This window comes from Gracilinanus agilis, chromosome 3 (genome assembly GCF_016433145.1).
Source record: "Gracilinanus agilis isolate LMUSP501 chromosome 3, AgileGrace, whole genome shotgun sequence".
Classification (NCBI taxonomy): Eukaryota; Metazoa; Chordata; class Mammalia; order Didelphimorphia; family Didelphidae; genus Gracilinanus; species Gracilinanus agilis.
Window position 1 is genome coordinate 542,907,061 of NC_058132.1, and position 12,230 is coordinate 542,919,290.

The window sequence follows — 12,230 nt, forward strand, 5'->3', positions numbered from 1 at the left end:
TAGAAATAATGTTTTGCTTTTAAGTCAGGCATTGTGGTTTGGTTAGCAGAATCTTGGACATGGCATGAGAAGAATGGGGTTCAAATTCAACATGGCACTTGCTAGGAATGACTATTGGCAAGACCTTGAATTTTCCCGAACTCTGGTTTCCTCATCTGTAAAATGAATATCCTGTATTTAAGGCAACAATAAGAGTGGGTGATATATATATATATATATATATATATATATATATATATATATATATATATATATATATATATATATATATATATATACATAAATAGATAGATAGATAGATAGAAAGAATTTCTTATATCCTTATAATTTTGTTTTAGACTTCATTTGTGATATCTAAGAGATCTATTTTGGGTACAAATAAATCTATCATCTTTTAAAATAGATTCATTAGGATTCAAATTATAGTGGAATCATGATAATTTTTCTAGTCACTATAGAGAGAAAATTCTATAAATAGATAATGATTACAAATAGAGAAAAAAATAGAGATTGAAACCACTAATGGTCCAAAGACTTTTGTTCATTCAACAGCAGAGAGGCCATTTTTAGAGGAGCAAATAAACAAGCACAGCAGGAGATGCACACAAAGACATAATATCTGAAATTCAGATTGATTTAAGGACCTTTTAATCACCTTCAGGCACCCCAATTAGCTGGAATTACTGTTCCAATTAAGCATCTGTCTTTACCTTTGAGTGTTTATTAGGCTCAATTTGTTAAGCTGGGAAAGTCCCAATTAAGTGGAGCTCCAAATTAAACTAACTCTGATTAAGTGGAACTTTATTGATGGATCCAAAAATATAATCTTAGTTAGTTGGGCAGATTCTTGACCACTTCCTCATTATAACTTTTCCCACCTGCCTTTGTTCATTTATTATGTTCTATTACATTTATTTCCATAAATGTTTACAAATGTACCTCTAATGTTAAGACAGAAGAACCAAGCATGTAGAAATTAACTTGGTTTGGGAAAGAAGGGAAGAACTACTCTATTACAATATTAATGAACTTTTGAATGGTCAGTACTCACTATCATATAGAGAAAAAGAAAACAATATGAAAATCTGAGGTTTAAAAATGGGACTTCAACAATTTTTTTCATTCTTTTGTTGCATTGTATGCATCTATATGCAACAATATGCATTTTAAGATGTATATCTTGACACAATAAAAGTGAGTTGTGCTACCTCAGCAACTGGCAGAGGCCCTTTAAAAACAACCAAAATTAGTTGGAGAGAAGCAGTGGTTAGATGAAGGAGGCAGTAACCTACTCACACAATTCACTATTTTCTATTCTTACTGTTTTTTAAAGTCCCACACTAAATGGCATCTCTTGAACATATATAACCATAAAGATGTATTTTCCTCCACTTCTTAATACAGACACAATACTATATGTAATTGATCATTTCTTTTTTTTTAAACCCTTGTACTTTGGTGTATTGCCTCATAGGTGGAAGATTGGTAAGGGTGGGCAATGGGGATCAAGTGACTTGCCCAGGGTCACACAGCTGGGAAGTGGCTGAGGCCGGGTTTGAACCTAGGACCTCCTGTCTCTAGGCCTGACTCTCACTCCACTGAGCTACCCAGCTGCCCCCTTGATCATTTCTTGAACTTTCTAATGAGAAGGAAAACTGAGGGTTACAGTTTTATATTTGCCCTTTAAGTCTCCTCCAATTTTACTTGAATATATTGCACATCAGAAGATCTCCACAGCAATACAACTATTCTTATAGCCTATTCAATTCATAAGGTTTATTATAGCAATTCATTAAATTGCAATATAAAGGATGACAAAAGTACAACCAGAAAAACACATACAGCATATATATATATATAATATTTATATATGAATTTATGTATGTGGTATATAAGCATGTAGGTATGGTATGTGATCATAAATATCACAATATTCAGCCATTGTCTATACTATATGTATAGATGATCAAAATAAAGTTTATTATATTAAATCAAATTCATCATTATAAAACTATGAAGCACATACTTCATATATTATTAGTTAGATTTTTAGTTGGACAAAACATTTAATATAATGCTTTTTTCTCCCCTCTTTAGCAGGTATAGTTGTACCTTCATTATTTTCCTTAGAATTATCTTTGCAGGTGGGAACTGATGAACTCAGAACAGATTGACTATAGTTTTCTTTCTTTTTTTTTTTTTGCTTTCTTGTCATCTGATAAAGAAATATGTTTTCCATGATTTTACATGTATTATGGATATCATTTTGTATTTATTCTCAGTGGGTGTGGGAAGAACAGGAGGGAAGGGCATAATTTGGAATTCAAAAATATTTTGACACTGTAATCTTATTTTTCTCCAAATACATGGAAAAAGTTTACAACATTTAAAAAAAATTATTTTGAGTATCAAATTCCATCCATTCCCTCCCACCAAATTCCTTTCTTAATCCTGACCTTACTCCTTCTAGTCTTTCCCTTTCCTCCAATGTTTTGCTTTAAGTCAGTCTCCCCACCTTTCCCCTCCCTTATATTACTTCCATTACCTTCCCTCCCTTCTTACTTCCCTCTTACTATAGTACCTTTTGGTCACCTCTTCATCTAGCCTCTTCCTCCCTTATATTACTCCCCTCCCCACCAATGCATTTCTTATTCCCCTTCTAATTTTCTATAGAATAAGATACAATTCTATGCCCCAAATCTGACTGTTCTCTCTCTGAACAAATTGCAACAAGCGTATAGTTTAAGTATTACCTGTGCCCAACCTCTTCCTTACTTCCATTATATTGACCTCCCCACACCATGCTTCTTTTGTGTCATTTTACTTCTCTTTTCCTATTTCCTTTAGTATTATACTCTTACCCACATAGATATTTTAATTACAAAGGCAATGATAACAATTATTAAGAGTTTTCAATATCATCTTTCCATATAGGAATACCAGCCATTTGACCTTATTGAAACTCTTAAATTTTTCCCGTTTCTTATTCACCTTTTCATGGTTCTCTTAGATTTTATAGTTGGGCCTCAGATTTTCTGTTTATGTCTGTTCTTTTCTTCAAGAATGCTTGCAAGTCTTCTCTTTTATTAAATTACCATACTTCCCCTCTGGAGAAACATACTCACATTTTCTGGGTTGTTGAATATTGCTTGCAGACCCAGTTTTCTTACAATCCAGAATATCATATTCCAAGCTTTCTGGTCTTTCAATGTATCCTGACTGGGGCCCCTTGTTTTGCACTAGTTGCTTATAGTATTTTCTCCCTAGTCTGGGAGTTCTTATACTTGGATATAACATTCCTGGGAGTTATCATTTGGGGACTTAATGAAGAAGCTGATCTATGGATTCATTCAATCTCTATTTAACACTATTCTTCAAGAATATCAAGGTATTTCTCTTGGATAATTCCCTGTAGTATGATGACTAGGTTTTTTTTTTTTAATTTTTGGTCATAGTCTTCAGGTAGTCCAATAATTCTTTTTTTAAAATAATTTTTATTTTTTACAAAAGTTATCATAGTTACATGATTCATGTTCTTACTTTCCCTTTCACTCCCCCAACTTTATTTGTATTTATTTACAAATATTTACAATTATTTGTAAATATTCATCCATATCACTTAGATTGCTATATTTATTGCTATATAATTGGGCAAAATAGTTTTTAATGATTGCCTTAATTTCCTCTTCATTAGAGGTGAGGTCTCCCTTTTCATCTTTGATACTGTCAATTTGGGTTTCTTCTTTCCTTTTTTTTTTATTAGATTGACCAATACTTTGTCTATTTTATGTTTTTTTCAAAATATCAGCTTCTAGTTTTATTTTTTAATTCAATAGTTCTTTTACTTTTGATTTTACTAACTTCTCCCTTGATATTTAGTATTTCTAATTTAGTTTTCATCTGGGGATTTTTAATTTGCTAGCTTTCTAGTTTTTACAGTTGCATTCCCAATTCATTTATCTCTACCCTCTCTAATTTGTTAATATATGCACTCAAGGATATAAATTTCCCCCTGAGTACTGCCTTAGCTGCATCCCACAGAGTTTGGTAGGATGTCTCATCATTGTCATTCTCTTCAATGAAATTGTTGATTGTTTCTATGATTTCTTCTTTAACTGACTGCTTTTGGAGAATCATATTATTTAATTTCTAATTAGTTTTTCATTTGCCTGTCCAGATACATTTGCTAATTATTCTTTTTTTGCATTGTGATCTGAGAAGGTTATATTTATTATTTCTGCACTTTTGCATTTGTTTGCCATGTTTCTATGCCCTAGTACATGGTCAATCTTTGTGAATGTACCATGTGCAGCTGAAAGGAAGGTGTATTCTTTATGTCCCTATTTATTTTTCTCCACATATCTATTAAACCTAATTTTTCTAGGGCTTCATTCACCTCTCTTACCTCTTTCTTATTTATTTTTTGGTTTGATTTATCTAGATCTGAAAGAGGAATATTTAGATCTCCCATTAGTATGGTTTTACTATTTCCTTCTTGAGCTCTGCCAGTTTCTCCTTTATGAATTTGGATGTTATGCCCCTTGGTGCATACATATTGAGCAGTGTTATTTCCTCATTGTCTATACTGCCTTTTATCAGGATATAATTACCTTCCCTGTCTCTTTTAATCATATCTATTTTTACTTTGGCTTTGTCAGAAATCATAATAGCCACTCCTGCCTTCTTTTTCTCATTCCAAGCCCAAAATATTTTGCTCCAGCCCTTTACCTTGAATCTGTGTATGTCCACCTACCTCATATGTGTTTCTTGTAGACAACATATGGTAGAATTTTAGTTTCTAATCCACTCTGCGATTTGCTTACATTTTTTGGGCGAGTTCATCCCATTCACATTCAGAGTTATAATTATCAGTTGTGTACTCCCCAGCACTTTGATATCCTCTCTTAATTCTACCCCTTCTTCTTAGTCTATTTCCTTTTAAACCAGTGAATTGTTTTAAACCAGTAACCCTTGTCCCCTCCCTTGATTAACTTCCCTTTCTACCTCCTCCCTTATTATTCCCCTCTTTTCATTTTTAAAGGCTTAATAAATTCCCTCCCTCTTCTCTTCCCATCCCTTTTTTGACCTCCCTACTCCCCTGCTCCCCTTGGTTGATTCCTTCTGACTTTTTCAGTAGGGTTAGGTAGAGTTCTATATCTCAAAGGATATAGCTACTCTTCCCTCCCAGGGTTAATTATACTGAGAGTAAGGTTTAAATATTACCCCTTAATGCTCTCTTCCTCTCCGTCTTATAATAGGATTAGTCCCCTCCCCTTCCCATGCCCTCTTTGAGTGTAATAGAATATCTTGTTTTTCTTATGAATTCAAGTTTCTCTGTGCCATCTACTATTCACTCCCCTCTTTACCATCCACCCCCATATCATCTTAGACCATTTAGTATTCCAACCTCTCCCTGTGAATAATTCTTCTTATTACTATAATAGTGGATACTATAATAGTGAATAGAGTTCACTACAGAGAATTACATATTATATTTCTCCATATAGGAAAATGAATAATTAGATGTTATTGTTGCCCTTAAAGAGGCAAATTTAAAAATAAGAGTTTTCTTTCTTTCCCCTCTGTTTCTTATTTACTTTTTCATGTTTCTCTAGGTTTTTGTGGTTGGATATCGAACTTTCCATTTAGTCCTGGTCTTTTCTGTGCAAATACTTGGAAATCTTCTATCTTGTTGAATGTCCATACTTTCCCCTTGAAGTATATAGTCAGTTTTGATGGGTAGGTGATCCTTGGTTGTAGACCCATTTCTCTTACCTTTCTGAATATCATATTCCAAGCCCTGTGGTCTTGTGGTGTGGAGGCTGCCAGATCCTGTGTGTTCCTGATTGGTGCTCCTTGATATCTGAATTGTCTCTTTCTGGCTTCTTGTAAAATTTTTCTTTTACTTGGACCCTCTTGAATTTGACTATTATATTCCTGGTGGTTGACATTTCAGGGTTTAGTGTAGAGGGTGATCTATGGATCCTGTCAATGTCTATATTGCTCTCTTGTTGTAGAACTTCAGAGCAGTTTTGTTGCATAATTTCTTTTAGTATGGAGTCCAAATTTCTATTAATTTCTGCTTTTTCAGGAAGACCATTGATTCTCAACTTGTCTCTTCTAGACCTATTTTCTTGATCTGTCACTTCCTTCTATTTAATCAGTCTTTTGACTTTGCTTTCTTTGTTCTTGCTGTCTTGATAGATCATTGGCTTCTACTTGCCTAATTCTTGTCTTTAGAACCTGATTGTTGGCTATAATCTTTTCATTTTCCTTTTTGATTTGGTCTATCCTATTTTCCAGCTGTTTGCTTTTGGTCTCCAATTTACTTATCAATTCTTTTGATTTGGGGGCATCTTTTTCGAATTGCCCAATTCTAACCTTTAGAGACTGTTTTTTTCCCCTATAATCTTTTGGTTTTACTTTTCAATCTCGTCAGTTTGGTTCTTCAAACCTTCCATATGATCATTTCTGGTCTTCAGTTTGCTTATCAATTCATTTGATTTCTGAGCCTCACATTCTAATTGCAAAATTCTGCCTTTTAAACTGTTATTTTCTTGCCAGCTCTCTTCCATTTTTCTCATAATCTCAGATTTGAACTCTTCAAGAGCTTGTAACCAGTTTTCATTTTTTTGGGAAGGTTTGGATATGGTTACTTGTTTGTTCTCCTCTGCTGTTTGCTCTGTTGTCTGGATTTTTTCTGTGTAAAAGTTGTCAAGTGTTAAAGGTTTCTTCTTTATCTTTATCTTCTGGGGTTCTTGTGTCTGGTTTGCCATTGCTAGCCCAGCTCCCTCTCAGCTTTATCCTCACTCCCAGGGTCTGTCTGAGCTATTTAGGCTCCTAAGGCCTCAGGTCTAGTTTTTGTCAGGGTCAAGCCTCCTGGTGGTCCCCTTGCTTCTTCCTTTGCCTGAAACTCCTTTAACAGTCTTAGGGCACTGCTTCCACAGTCATGCACCCCTCTGCACTGGGTCCCCACCCAAGATCTGTCCCTGTGTTCAGGATCCATGTCTGTACCTCCATCCATGCCTGTGCTCAATGTCTGTGTTCAAGGTCCGCATGTTCTTTAGCCTCTTGGGGTTTTAAGTCTTGCTGCTCCCAGGAGCAGGCCCTGGTGATCCCAGGTCGCTCCAAGGACTTAATGGATGGAATAAACTTGCCTTAACTCTTGTGATCTGGCTTTAGCCTTGTAGGTAGTGTGGGGGGAGGGGGTTGCTCATCTCGCATTTTATTGAGAGTTATTTCACCCCCTTATAGCATGGAAATGCCTCAATATCACATACCTTCAATGCTGTGCCCTGTTGTGGTGTCCCTTCTTTCTTCTGGATTTGTTCTCATGTCCTTTTGTGGAGTCCTATATGTGTGGGTTAGGACAGCTTAAGCAGCTGCTTTTTACTCTGCTGCTATCTTAACCCAAGCCAATAATTCTTAAATTGTCTCTTCTGGATCTCTTTTCTATGTCAGTTGTATTTTTTATAAGATGTTTCAGATTTTCTTCTATTTTTTCATTATTTTGATTTTGTTTTATAGATTCTTGATGCCTTGTGAAGTCTTTAGCTTCTAATTGTTTAATTCTACTTTTTAAAGACCGACTTTCAGTCCTGAATTTTTTATCCCCCTTTTCCTTTTGATCTATTTTTCTTTGTAAATTATTCTCTTAGTTCTATCTTTTTTTTGCCTCATTTTTGAGTTGGCCAATTCTGGCTTAAAAGAAACTATTTTCTTGTTTGAATTCTTGTGCCTCTCTTTCCAGATGACTTATTTTCTTTTTTTAGTTCTTTTCCCAGTCTTCTTTAGTCTGTGTTATTTGTATTTTTAATTCTTTTTAGAGCTCTTTCAGAGCTTGAATCCAGTTTGCTGGAGTTTCAGAGGTTTTCCTTGATGTTCCTTGTTCTTCCTCTGTTCAATCTGTTCTGTGCTCTTTATCAGAATAGAAGTTTTCAATCATAATTTCCTTTTTTTCTTCTTCTCTTGTTTACTCATATATTTTCTTCTTACCCCCTCATTGTGGGTTGTACACTTGGTCCTCTGTTTGTTGGATCTGTGAGTTTAAGCTTTTCTGCCCTGAATGAGCTTCTTCTGTGCTCTGCTAGTGTCCTGAATGAGACCAGAAGGGCTGACCTGCTGAGCTAATTTGCCCTAAGACCTCATCTTCCCCAACTGTCTGCAGAGGCTGAAGATGAAGATATGGGAGCTAACGGTAGTAACAGGCTGACCTGACCCTCTGCTCCTATATGCCAGCTGCCTCCCTCCCAGCTGAGGTCAGAGCTCTGAGCTTCACAACGTGGTACTAACATAATCTGTCACAGTTGCAGCCTTTTCCCTGAGATCCTACAGACCAACCGAAGTCCTACTACAGGTCTCTTCACCGTAGGTGTAGGAGGTGTGTTGGGTCTTTCCCTTATACTCTAGATTAGACCCCTGTTAGAGTTTTTTGTTATAAAGATTTTTTCCCAATTTGTTGTTTCCCTTCTGATTTTGACTACATTGTTTTTTGTTTGTACAAAAGCTTTTTATTTAATATAATTAAAACCATTTAATTTGCATTTTGTAATTTTCTCTAACTCTTGCTTGGTTTTAAAATCTTTCCTTTCCCAGAGATCTGACAAGTATACTATTCTGTGTTCACTTAACTTATTTATAATTTCCCTCTTTATATTCAAGTCATTCACCCATTCTGAATTTATCTTGGTATAGGGTGTGAGATGTTGATCTAAATTTAATCTCTCCCATATTGTTTTCCAAATTTCCCAGCAGTTTTTGTCAAATAGTGGATTCGTGTCCCAAAAGTTGGGCTCTTTGGGTTTATCATACACTGTCTTGCTGATGTTATTTACCCCAAGTCTATTCCACGGATCCTTCCTTCTGTCTCTTAGCCAGTACCATATTGTTTTAATGACTGCTTCTTAATATTATAGTTTAATATCTGGTACTGCTAGGCCCCCTTCCTTCACATCTTTTTCATTATTTCCGTTGATATTCTTGATCTTTTGTTATTCCAAATAAAATTTGTTACTGTTTTTCTAATTCAATAAAGAAGTTTTTTGGTAGCTTGATAGGTATGGCACTAAATAGGTAAATTAATTTGGGTAGAATTGTCATTTTTATTATGTTAGCTCATCCTACCCATGAGCAATCAATGGCTTTCCAATTGTTGAGATCCAGTTTTATTTTTTTGAAAGTGTTTTGTAGTTGTTTTCATATAATTGCTGTTTTTGTCTTGGTAGATATATTCCCCAGTATTTTATATTGTCTAGGGTGATTTTAAATGGTGTTTCTCTTTCTACCTCTTGCTGCTCTAATGTGTTGGAAATGTATAGAAATGCTGATTATTTCTGTGCATTTATTTTGTATCCTGCAACTTTGCTAAAGTTGTTTATTTCTACAAGCTTCTTAGATGATTCTTTAGGATTTTTTAAGTAGACCATCATATCATCTGCAAAGAGTGATAGCTTAGTCTCCTCCTTGCCTATTTTGATACCTTTAATTTCTTTTTCTTCTCTAATTGCTACTACTAGTGTTTCTAGTACTATGTTGAATAATAGAGGTGGTAATGGGCATACTTCTTTTACTCCTGATCTTATTGGGAAGTCTTCTAATTTATTCCCATTGCATATGATGTTTGTTGATGGTTTTAGGTATATACTGTTTATTATTTTTAGGAAAGGTCCTTCTATTCCTATACTCTTCAGTGTTTTCAATAGGAATGGATGCTGTATTTTGTCAAAGGCTTTTTCAGCATCTATTGAAATGATCATGTGATTTTTGTTTGTTAGACTGTTGATATGATCAGTTATGTGGATGGTGTTCCTAATGTTGAACCATTCTTGCATTCCTGGTAAAAATCCCACCTGATCATGGTGGATGATCTTCTTAATTACTTGCTGAGTCTCTTCACTAATATTCTATTTAAGATTTTTGCATCTATGATCATTAGGGAGATTGGTCTGTAGTTTTCTTTCTCTGTTTTTGATCTCCCTGGCTTTGGAATCAGTACCATATTTGTGTCATAAAAGGAATTTTGTAGGACTCCTTCTTTGCTCATCATATCAAATAATTTGTATAGTATTGGGATTAGTTGCTCTTTGAATGTCTGATAAAATTCACTTGTGAATCCATCAGGCCCTGGCAATTTTTTCTTAGGGAGTTCTTTGATGGCTTGTTCAATTTCTTTTTCTGATATTAGATTATTTAGGTATTCTATTTCTTCTGCTGTTAATCTAGGCAGTTTATATTTTGTAAATATTCATCCATATCTCCTAAATTGTTATATTTATTGCCATATAATTGGGCAAAATAGTTTTTAATGCTTGCCTTAATTTCCCCTTCACTAGAGGTGAGGTCTCCGTTTTCATCTTTGATACAGTCAATTTGGTTTTCTTCCTTCCTTTTTTTTATTAGATTGACCAGTACTTTGTCTATTTTATCTGTTTTTTTCAAAATACCAGCTTCTAGTCTTATTTATTAATTCAATTGTTCTTTTACTTTCAATTTTATTAATTTCTCCCTTGATTTTTAGTATTTCTCATTTACTTTTCATCTGGGAATTTTTAATTTGCTCACTTTATAATTTTTTGAGTTGCATGCCCAATTCATTAATCTCTGCCCTCCTTAATTTGTTAATATATGCACTCAAGAATATAAATTTCCCCCTGAATACTGCCTTGGCCGCATCCCACAGAGTTTGGTAGGATGTCTCATCATTGTCATTCTCTTCAATGAAATTATTGATTGTTTCTATGATTTCTTCTTTGACTAATTGGTTTTGGAGAATCATATTATTTAATTTCCAATTAGGTTTTGATTTGCCTGTCCAGGTGCTCTTACTAATTATTATTTTTATTGCATTATGATCTGAGAAGGTTACATTTATTATTTCTGCTCATTTGCATTTGTTTGCAATGGTTCTATGCCCTATAACATGGTCAATCTTTGTGAATATGCCATGTGCAGCTGAAAAGAAGGTGTATTCCTTTTTGTCCCTATTTATTTTTCTCCACATGTCAATTAAATCTAATTTTTCTAGGACTTCATTCACCTCTCTTACCTCTTTCTTATTTATTTTTTGGTTTGATTTATCTAGATCTGAAAGAGGAATATTTACATTTCCCACTATTATGGTTTTACTATCTATTTCCTTCTTGAGCTCTGCCAGTTTCTCCTTTATGAATTTGGATGCTATGCCATTTGGTGCATACATATTGAGCAGTGTTATTTCCTCATTGTTTATACTGCCTTTAATCAGGATATAATGACCTTGCCTGTCTTTTTAATAATCATATCTATTTTTCCTTTGGCTTTGTCAGAAATCATAATAGCCACTCCTGCCTTCTTTTTCTCATTTGACGCCCAAAAAATTTTGCTCAAGCCCTTAACCTTAAACTTGTGTATGTCCACCTGCCTCATATGTGTTTCTTGTAGACAACATATGGTAGGGTTTTGGTTTCTAATCCACTCTGCTATTTGCTTCTGTTTTATGAGTCAGTTCATCCCATTCACATTCAGAGTTATAATTATCAATTGTGCATTCACTACAGTTTCGCATCCTCCCCTATTCCTACCCCTTCTTCTTAAACTATTTCCTTTTAAACCTGTGGTATGATTTAAGCTGGTATCCCTTATCCCCTCCCTTGATTAACTTCCCTTTCTACCCCCTCCCTTATTATTCCCCTCTTTTTATTTTTAAAGGTCTAATAAATTCCCTCCCCTTCTTCTCCCTTCCCTTTTTTGACCTCCCCACTCCCCTGCTCTCCTTGTTTTATCCCTTCTGACTTTCTCAATAGGATTAGATAGAATTTTTTATCCTAATCCATAATATAGCTACTCTTCCCTCTCCGGGTTGATTATACTGAGAGTAAGGTTTAAATATTACCTCTTAATTGTCCCTTCCTCTCCTTCTTATAATGGTATTTGTCCCCTCCCCTTCCCATGCCCTCTTTGTGCATAATAGAATATCCTATTTTTCTTATTCCCTCAAGTTTCTCTTGGTGTCCCCTACTATTCACCCCCCTCTTTCCCACTCTGCATGTCATCTTAGACCATTTAGTATTCTTTCCTCTCCCTATGAATTATTCTTCTGATTACTATAATAGTGAATACTATAATAGTGAATAGAGTTCACTACAGAGAATTATACATAACATTTCTCCACATAGGAATATAGATAATTAGATCTTACTGAGGCCCTTAGAAAGGTAAATTTAAAAATTATGAGTTTTCTTTCTTTCCCCTCT